A 7842-nucleotide genomic window follows, 5' to 3' on the forward strand; every position below is an offset into this window, starting at 1 on the left:
GCTCCCTAGATCTTCACTTCATCTAAGTCAGTTGAGATAATGGTGTCTCATGTTGACAAGATAATACATGGTTGGGAGAAGGACGATCCCTAAGTCAAGTGTTGAGATATTCTATACCATCAGTGGCTTCTGAAAAAGCAGGCATTAGAAAAACTCAAAGAGCAAAATGGCTAGCTCACTGCTGACAGCCCAGCAGGCAACACTGGGCACAGAGCTGCGGAAATTACATGTGAAACACAGAATGGCTTAGGCTGGAAGGGATCTCAGAGACCATCTATTCCAACCTCCCCACCATGGGCACCTCTCAACTAGACTTGGCTGCTGAAGAACTTCTTCCTAAGATCCAGTCTAACCCTCTCAGCTTCAAACCATTCCCCTTTGTTTTGTCTCTAGACACCTGTAGGAAAAGTCCCTCTCCAGTCTTTTTACAGGATCCCTTCAGGTAGTGGAAGGGACCTCTAAGGTCTCTCCAGAGTCTTCTTTTCCCTAGGCTGAACATGCCCAGCTCCCTCAGCCTATCCTCACAGCAGAGTTGTTGCACATATTGTCCAAACCAAAGTCCTAGAGCCATGGAACATATCCCACTGTATTTGATACACAGAGAGAGCTCCACTCTTGCCTCTGTCTTCTGCTGTTAGTGTTTTCACATACAATACAAAACACTAATTTATCAAAACCTTCTACAGGCCATGTATGAAAAAAGCAGTCTAATAACAGCTTTCTGGGAACATTTACACCTGAAGTTTTTACATTCTTACTATAAAATGTGAACAAAATGAGAAAAGAAACCAGAGGGAAAATAACAGCCTAATGCTGCTAGCACAAAGTCATACCCAGGGACCTTTTGGCCTCTCTGTAGCTATGCAATGCTACTGGTCTTGTACTTTGGTAAAGTAGATATTGAGTAACACTCACAAAGTTGATCACAAGTCAGTTTTGATTAAAGGTAGCTGTGGACTTCAGACGCTCCTTACAGTGGTCAGAGGCAGTGCCTGGGTTTACTCCAAAGTGTGACAAGTCAGTCAATTTTATCTTTTTCTTTCTCATGCTTGACCTTTATACTTCTCATTCCTCCTAATTTCCAAGAAGACTTCAAATTTCTCTGCAGAAAGAGAGAGAGGCATTTCAGAGGAACCTCGACAGATTTTTCTACTGTGCCATGTACTGAACTGATACTTGAAAGCAGTCCTCAAGGAAAGGTCACTTGTAATCTAATTCATGATGTAATGAGTACATTTGAAGAGCCAGCACAAGGATAATGATGAAGTGAAATCTAGTTTCATTGAGTCTATTTAAGTGAACAGCTAATAGAAAAGAGATCATAAGTCACAGAACCATTAACAGTGTGGATGAAAGGGATATTGAGGTTATCTGCCCCAAGAGAAGATAAAACATATCTCCATCGTTTCTGGTCTTCAGAACTCTCAGTGATGCCCATCCAATTATATTTACACCCTAAAGAAATGTTTTCTGTTGTCTAACTCCTATTTGCTTTCCTGCAATTGTAATATCACTGCTTCTTAAGCAATCCATTATGAAATACTTTAATCCTTGTTAATCCTTTCTTATTCATGTTATCTCTTCATATATTTGAAATTAATCATCATCTATTCTCTGTTTTCATTTGCCACACTAAATGACCTGAATGTAGTTGGATTTTCCTCATTGCTTATATTTTGGAGACCATTTCAGTTGTTATTTCTGACTCCACTGATGTCAGACTTCTTTCTGTGGAAGAATCAACAAGAATGAAAGAAAAATGGATATTTGTTATCTGTCTGTAAAAGAGGTAGCAAATAAGGTTTGAGACTTGTGAGCAATACTATTTTGTTTACTTTTTAAATCACTATGCCATAGAATGAACCAGGTTGGAAGAGATCTCCAAGATCATCCAGTCCAACCTATCACCCACCCCTATCCAGTCAACTAGACCATGGCACTTTTTGGTCTGGAAAGGCAAGTAAGAGGAAAAAAATAATCACAAGAACTTTACAGTTTGTTTTGTAATGAAAGAGAAATGGTGAAGAGGAGAGTGCTGGAGAGAGAAAATGGGGAAAGAGGGATCTTAAAGCTGTATTAAGCAGAAGGATAGGAACAAGGATGAAGCAGAAGCACAGTCTGGCACTTGTGGTTTGACTGTTGCATACATTTGGGTGTAAAAGGCTGTCCCAGAAAAACTGAATTGGTCAGCTAAGATATCAGAAAAAGGAGCATGCAGAGCAGGTAAAAATTAGCCAACAGAACTAATCTGAGAGAAAATGAACAAATTTGTGGCTCTGTGCAGAAAAAGTCTGGTTTTGTTAAATGCAAGAAACATCCCAGTTGTTTATTTCAGGTTTGTTGTCCTTGTGAGGCTTCAGCTATGACACTTTCTGGTGATGTTTTTTTCTGCTGACCAAATACCTGAGGCAGGTTTTTAAATACAAAGCTCAGCTTTGCTTCATTAAAAACAAAATCAAGACAAAACATTTTATGAAGACAAGGTGGCTGTTTGGATGAGTACTAGAAAGGTATTGATATCCTCCTGCTATTAGGTTAGGCTGAGGCAGCTGGGGTTGTTCAGCTTAGAGAAGACTCTGGGGGGACCTTAGAGCTGCCTTCCAATACCTGAAGGGATCCTCCAGGAAGGCTGCAGAGGGACTTTTGTGTGTTTAGTGACAGGACAAGGGGGAATGGTTTGATGCTGAGGGAGAGCAGGGTTAGACTGGATCTTGGGAAGAAGCTCTTCAGTATGAGGGTGATGATACTCTGGAACAGGCTGCCCAGGGAGGCTGTGGCTGCAGCCTCCTTGCAGGTGTTGGAGGCCAGGCTGGATGAGGCCTTGCGCAGATGAGTCTAGTTGAGACCATCCCTGGCCATGGTGGGGAGGCTGGAGCGGATGATTTCTGAGGTATCCTCTAACCTAAGTCACCCTCTGTTTCTGTGATAGCATGAGCAAAGTTCCCTCAGTGCCCCAGGTCCTACCAAATGGCTACTACCAAAAATGCAAAAACTAACACCTTCACTTGCCCCTTCTCCTTAGGCTTATCTGAATGCAACCTGGATGCACAGGAAGGCTTCTTGCATCACGGAAACAGCTATTGCAGCAATATTCCTGACTCTTCTCTGTGCTCACCAAGCTGCTGCGTTCTATATCTGCTGGTTGAAGAATAACCTTTCCCAACAGAACTCCAGACTGTAATTGGCTTCTAATAATAGAACAAACCACAGAGATTTTCCTCCTGCTGCTTAGCCTTGCTTGAACGGGTGACAGCAGAGAGTTAGCCACCTGCTAAGTACTCAGAAAGGAGTAAGAGCTAAAACAATCCCAACCAACCAGGCCACGAGACTATGGTTGTCTATGCTCTACCGTGTTGTAGTTCCTTCAGTCTCAGTATGCTGCTGCTGAGGGATAGATGTAACTAACTGTTAGTTTCTTTGCTGGTTTTGTTTTCCTGTGTGGTGTTGTTTGCATAATTCTTTGGCCGGGGGGGGAGTTTGTTTGGTTTGTTTTGTTTTATGGCCAGGCATAACTAACCCTCCTTTGTGTAACTCTGCTTGGCTTGCACCTAAAGGAACTTAGATAAATGTCATATAGAAACATAGAATGGTTTAGTTTGGAAAGGACCTCAAAGATCATCCAGTTCCAACCCCCCACCACAGGCAGGGACACCTCCCACTAGAACAGGCTGTCCAAGGCCTCATCCAACCTGGTCTTGAACACCTCCAGGGAGAGAGCAGTCACAACCTCCCTGGGCAACCTGTGCCAGTGTCTCACCACCCTCACTGTAAAAAACCCTTTCCTAACATCTAATTTAAATCTCCCCTCTGCCAGCTTAAACCCATTACCCTTTGTCCTGTCATTTCAAGGCCTTATCAATAGTCCCTCCCCAGCCTTCCTGTAGGCCCCCTTCAGATACTGGAAGGCCACTTCAAGGTCTCCTCGAAGCCTTCTCTTCTCCAGGCTGAAGAGCCCCAACTCTTGTGGCCTGTCCTCATAGCAGAGCTGCTGCAGCCCTCTCATCATCTTTGTGGCCCTCTTCTGAACTCACTCTAACAGTTCCATGTCCTTTTTGTGCTGGGAGCTCCAGAACTGCACACAGTACTCCAGGTGGGGTCCAACGAGAGCAGAGTAAAGGAGGAGAATCCCCTGCCTTGCCCTGCTGGCCACACTTCTCTTGATGCAGCCCAGGACACAGTTGGTGTCTGGGCTGCAGGTGCACACTGCTGGCTCATGTTGAGCTTTTCATCCACCCAGACCCCCAGGTCCTTTTCCTCAGGGCTGCTCTCAGCCATTCACCACCCAGCCTGTATTTATGTTTGGGATTGCACTGACCCAGGTGCAGGACCTTACACTTGGCCTTGTTGAATGTCATGAGGTTGGCCTGGGCCCACCTCTCCAGCCTGTGCAGGTCCCTCTGGATGGATCCCTGCCCTCTAGCAAGTCGACTGTGCAAGCTTGGTGCCATCTGCACACTTGCTGAGGGTGCACTCGATTCCTCTGTCCATGTCACTGACAGAGACGTTAAACAGCACTGGGTCCAGCACTGACCCCTGAGGGATGCCACTTGGCACTGGTCTCCAGGTGGACATTGTGCCATTGATCACCACTCTCTGAGTGCCACCATCCAGCAATTCCTTATCCAGCAGTGCTCCACCCATCAAGTCCTTGTTTTTCCAGCTTGGTAACCAGGATGTCATGTGGGACAGAGTCAAATGCCTTACTCGGGTCCAGGCAGATGATGTCAGTTGCCCTTTCTCTGTCCACTGTTGCTGTGACTTCATCATAAAAGGACACTAAATTTGTCAGGACTGCTTTGCCTTTGGTGAAGCCATTGCTGGTTACCACCAATCACCTCTGGTTTGTTTTCCATTTGCCTTAGCAGAGCCTTCAGGAGGATCTGCTCCATGATCTTGCCAGGCACAGAGGTGAGACTGACTGGTCCGTAGTTCCCAGGGTCATTCTTTTTGCCCTTCTTGAAGATGGGCATTATGTTTGCCCTTCTCCAGTCAGCAGGAACTTCAGGACTCGTGGGTGGATCTCGTCAGGCTCCTTGGACTTGTGCAAGTTCAGATTCCTTAGGTGCTCATGAACATGATCTTCAATTATAATGGGCAGATCTTCCTTCTCCCAGTCCTCAATTTGCCCTCTGGGACTTGGACATTATAGTCAGAGCCCTTGTCATTGAAGATCAAGGCAAAGAAGTCACTGAGCACCTCAGCCTTATCCATGTCCCTTGCGTATTCTTTCTAGAGAATTATAGAATGGATTAGGATGGAAGGGACCTCAGAGATCACCTACTCCAGGGACACTACTCAGCTCAGCTTGACTGTTCAAGGAATCATCCAATCTGGCCTTAGCACCCCTGGGGAGGAGGAATTCACAATCTCCCTCAGCAGCCTACTCCTGAGTCTCACCACCCTCATTAGAACTTCTTCCTAAAATCCAGTCTAAACCTGGTCCTCCAAACCATTTAACCCTGTCCTATTGCTAGACATGCTTATGAAAAGTCCCACTGCAGCCTTCCTGCAGGATCTCTTCAGGTACTGGAAGGCAGCCATAAGGTGCCTCCAGAATCTTCTCTTCTCCAGGCTGAACAACCCCAGCTCCCTCAGCCTGTCCTTATAGCAGAGGTGTTTCAGCCCCTGCTGGAAAATTTCAATGAAATGAGTTAGGTAATTAAAAAACACTTCAGAGAGCAGCTGGATTGGCTTCTCAGTCGAGGGTCAGAACTATCATCTCCTTAAACTGCATTCTGCATCTCCTGATCAATCTGTCATAACTCCTGTATGTGCCTTTCAGTACTGGAAAGAAGCAGAATTTAACAGAGGGCAGCTAATCAATAGTAGTTATGTAGTGTAGCAAGGTGAGAAGACAGATTATTAGTGAAGGATGTTTAGGGAAAAACAGTCCATTATCTCCTACAGAGTCTGACCAGCTGCCTCAATTTAGAGAACAATTAACACAACATAAATACATCTCAAAAAGGAAATTAAAAGCTGGTAGAGAAAATGCTTTAACCTTTTACCTTTTCTTTTTTCTATTAGTAATGCATCAACTGTATTCTAGGATTTCATAAGGAAAGAAACTGCCTTTTAGGAAGCATGGAATGGGTAGTACAGCTCTTTTGATTGTTTCAGTCACTTTTTAAGGGTCAAGATAATTATTACTGAGAGCACAGTGTAGCTGTTGATCATTTTGAATTGCTTCAGGTGACAACTGCAGTGCTCTAAGACCTCCAAGTATAAATTCACATGTACACTGACTCAGGAGAAATAAAACAAGGATACTGAGGAAATGTTTGGGGCTTGGACTAGATGACCTTTGGAGGTCGCTTCCAACCCAGACCATTCTATGATTTTATGATATTTCTTTTGCCTTTTCACTTGGATGATTGATGAGGACACTTCTCTGCTTCAGTGCATCTAATCATGATTGATTTTGTGACAGAAAAACACTAGGCACAAAACCACCATAAACTGCTTTTATGTTTTTCTGTAAGCTCAGCATAATTGTATTACTAACAACCTATTTTGATGACTGTAGTATCAAGGTCCCTACTCTGCAGCTGGTACTGTGCATGAACAAGAATTAGCTGACAAGGAATCATGGAATCACAGAATCATCAGGGCTGGAAGTGACCTCAAAGATCATTCAGTTCCAATGCCCCTGCCATGGGCAGGGACACCTCACACTACATCAGGTTGCTCAGAGCCACATCCAGCATGGCCTTAAAGACCTCCAGGGATGAGGCTTCCACCACCAACTTGGGCAACCTGTTCCAGTGTCTCACCACCCTCATAGTGAAGAACTTCTTCCTAACATCTAATCTGAATCTACCCACTTCTAGTTTTGTTCCATTCCCCCCCGAGTCTTATCACTACCTGACACCCTAGAAGCTCCCTCCCCAGCTTTCTTGTAGGACCCCTTCAGATTCTGGAAGGACACAATAACTCTTCCTCAAGTCACCATTTCTCAGACTCATTGCCAACTACTTAGTTAAAGATTTGTACAACTAAAAGTGACTTCTGGCAATCTGTCACCCTTGATGAATTAAAAAATCATTAATAAATAAAAGCTAGACTGAGATGGCTGGAAAATCACAGAAGGAAAAAAAATGCACCTGCTCAGTCTGAACTCATCACTCCGGTCTAAGTAGGGGAAAAATGTTTTCTGACACCAGTTCTGGCAGCAGGTTCTTTAGGTTTTGCTTCAGGAAGGAGTAGAATCTGAACTCATAGCTCAGCTCATTACAGTTACGGATTTCTGATCACGTAGACAAACATCCTACTGTTTCAGAAATAATTTCCTAAGAAAATCTTTTTTTTTGACACTTGTCTTACTCAGGTGATCTCATTTCTCATCTTAATGAGACCAAAAACTGAAATGAAGGACACAAACCTCATCAACATGGAGGATTTTTCTGTACAATAATAAGTGACACTGAAGAGTCATATTACAAATTAGAAATATCATGGAATCATCATGGAATGGCTTATGTTGGAAGCGACCTTAGAGATCATCTACTTTGACCTCCCAGCCATAGGCAGGGACACCTCTCAACTAGACTCAGATGCTCAAAGGCTCGTCCAACCTGGCCTTGAATAGCTGCAGGGAGGACACAGCCACAGCCTCCCTGGACAGCCTATTCCAGAGTCTCACCGCCACCCTCATACTGAAGAACTTCTTCCTAAGATCCAGTTTGAACCTATTCCTTCAACTTCAAACCATCCCCCATTGTCCTGTCTCTAAACAGCCTTATGAAAAGTTTCTCTGCAGCCTTCCTGTAGGACCCTTTCAGGTACTGGAAGGCAGCTCTAAGGTCCTGCTGCAGCTTTCTCTTCTCCAGGTTGAACACCGCC

This window comes from Pogoniulus pusillus, chromosome 1 (assembly GCF_015220805.1).
Source record: "Pogoniulus pusillus isolate bPogPus1 chromosome 1, bPogPus1.pri, whole genome shotgun sequence".
NCBI lineage: Eukaryota > Metazoa > Chordata > Aves > Piciformes > Lybiidae > Pogoniulus > Pogoniulus pusillus.